Consider the following 2570-nt stretch of genomic DNA (forward strand, 5'->3'; position numbering starts at 1 on the left):
AGACAGTAGCACCCCACACTATAAGATTTGATGCCTGCCACATTTTATCTCATGGGAATTTAGAAAACCAGAGACAGCTCTCACAGGTGGATAAATATCTTTGTCCTGAACCAGATACAGCTTATGACAGGGCATCAGCCTGCCCCAGCTGGGATGATGTATGGTGGACTACCAAATTTCATGGTTGGACAATAAATGTGGGGTGGGTAACACTGAGCTGGAGACCCTTGAAGAATAAACTACATCTGTCCAAGGGCTCCCCACCAAATAACTGCCAGAATACAGAATGCAGTCCTACACTCATCACCACTGACAATCCAGCCGTTCTCTAGACCAAGAACCAAAAGTAGTATCTTGAGTATATGGTTAGGGGCAAACATCACAGGAAAAGCCCCCATAGGGTGATTTGTTCTCAAACTGATTAAGAACTTGACCTCCCATTTGCCTGGGACTACTCCAACCCCAGACCCTAACAAACTTTAATCCACCAAATAATGACCCTAAAAGAGTAGAAATAATTGAAGTAAAGGATTTATGGCAGACCTTAGAAACTGAGACAGGGAACAGAGATGTGAATGCCTGGGTCAAATGGCTCAAATTTTTAGTATAAACACTGAACAAGAGCAACTGCTACACGAGTGCTGTGGCAGGACCTCAGGCACAGGTGTTTCTGTTTCCCCTAGGCTGGGATATTGATCCTGAAGGAATGTGTTGCATATTGGCTCTATACCAGGACAAGGATGCATGGGGAAATGAGACTCATAAGAGTCTGTCATTGATCTTTCCCACATTGTGGAGGTCAGATTCCAGAGCAATCCCCTCCTTCTCTATAGGGAATATGAACCACTCCTCTTGCCTCTTTAGGAAGGGGCAGAGTTCAATAAGCCTATGGGAGAACTCTTGACTTGTACCCACATCCTAAACATCACTGGTAAGTCAGGCAATGGCAATTACTCAGCTCTTATATACCCTGGGCTGATGTCTGATGGTATTATGGGAATAGAAACCTCGGTAACCTGTTACCATCTAATTGGACCAGGATTTGTGCTTTAGTTCAATTGGCCATTCCCTTCACCCTGGCATTCCATAAAATACCTGAAAATACACATGGCCATTGAAACCAGAGAGACTTGACAAATTCTTTTTTTCTCATAAAAATATTATATTTTTCAGAAGAAATATTACACATAATACACTGAAAATCACTGATTGCTTTTTCTTCTTTTTTCTGTGAATGTGTAGGTGTTTGAGTCTCTTGTATTTCTTCTTTTATACAGAATATGGGCTGTTTGAAAACTATTTCATTATATTTATCATCATCATTCATTTCAGCCACTTCAGATTTTTGTCTCTCCAAAAATGTTGGTGTACAAACTGGTGTGGGGCCCTGGCTATCCACAGTCTTCTCAGGAGTGTCAAGAGTGCCTAAAACCTTTATCTTCTTCTTACATAAAACCTTGCCTTTTGTAGATGTCTGATGATTAGTTTTTAAAATACTTTGTTTTCTGTAAAATCAAAGAAGGAAAATCATAATCAATTCCTTTTTTAGCTCATTTCTTCCTGAGTAATCTTTGTTTCTTTTTAAATTACTCCTCCATCCGTAGCTTTTGTGTTAGTGTCCGATTCTGATTATACCATTTCACTAATGATAAGATGGCTGCTTAAATGGAATATTCCAGTCTTTAAAGAGTTCTTTATGTACTTTTTCAGGTGGCATATAATGACACTCCAAGAGTCTTTCACTAAACAGGTAGTTGTTCATTGTTTCATCAACTATCTTGGCAACATCCTCAAACTCAAACTTCGCAGATGCATAGCCTTTGCTATTTCCAGTCCTTTTACTTCTGAACAGTCTGAACCATGTAACAGTGCCAAACTGGGAGAAATATGAGAATATCTGGGTTTCATTAAGTAGGTGGCACACAAAGACTACTCCAGGAGTAAGTTGTTCTTGTTCTTTTCGCTGGGTTGTGCACTTGTGAACCTGTACCACCTCCTTTTGAAACTTGACATCTTCCTGCAGGTTAAGTGACAGGATTGGCCCAGCTGGGACAGAAAAGGAAAGGCTGCCATGCCAAAAGTGGCCATCACTAACTCCATGAGGCACTCCTGGAAACGTCAGGTTCTCAGCTCCCCGACAAATTTTTTTGATCATAATATATATGTTGCCTTAATAGGAGGTAACATATATGTTGCCTTAATAGGAGGTAACATATATGTTGCCTTAATAGGAGGTAACACCCCTAGAGGGGGTGCCTAATGAATTTAAGGCCTGAAACCAAATAGCTGCTGGGTTTCAGTCAGCACTCTTCTCATGATCAACTGTTAATAAAAATGTGGATTGGATTAATTCTATTTATTATTATCAACAGAGATTCATCAATTATACTCGGGACACTCAAGTATAATTAACTAGCCAGTTACATGCCACCAGTTGAATGGCCTGGGAAAAGAGGCTTGAGCTAGACATGATACTAGCAGATAAAGGGGGCATATGTGTTACGCTGGATGAGAAATGTATTTTCATTCCCAACAATACTGCCCCAGATTGAACTATTACAAAAGCATTA

At 40.2% G+C, this 2570-nt stretch overlaps 1 pseudogene; it reads right to left on the reverse strand.

The window, feature by feature from the left end:
* Window positions 1-239: 239 nt before the first annotated feature.
* LOC129009904 (MKI67 FHA domain-interacting nucleolar phosphoprotein-like) lies at window positions 240-2155 on the reverse strand (annotated as a pseudogene).
* Between the last annotated feature and the right edge of the window lie 415 nt (window positions 2156-2570).

Source organism: Pongo pygmaeus, chromosome 10 (genome assembly GCF_028885625.2).
Source record: "Pongo pygmaeus isolate AG05252 chromosome 10, NHGRI_mPonPyg2-v2.0_pri, whole genome shotgun sequence".
In the NCBI taxonomy this organism is placed as follows: domain Eukaryota; kingdom Metazoa; phylum Chordata; class Mammalia; order Primates; family Hominidae; genus Pongo; species Pongo pygmaeus.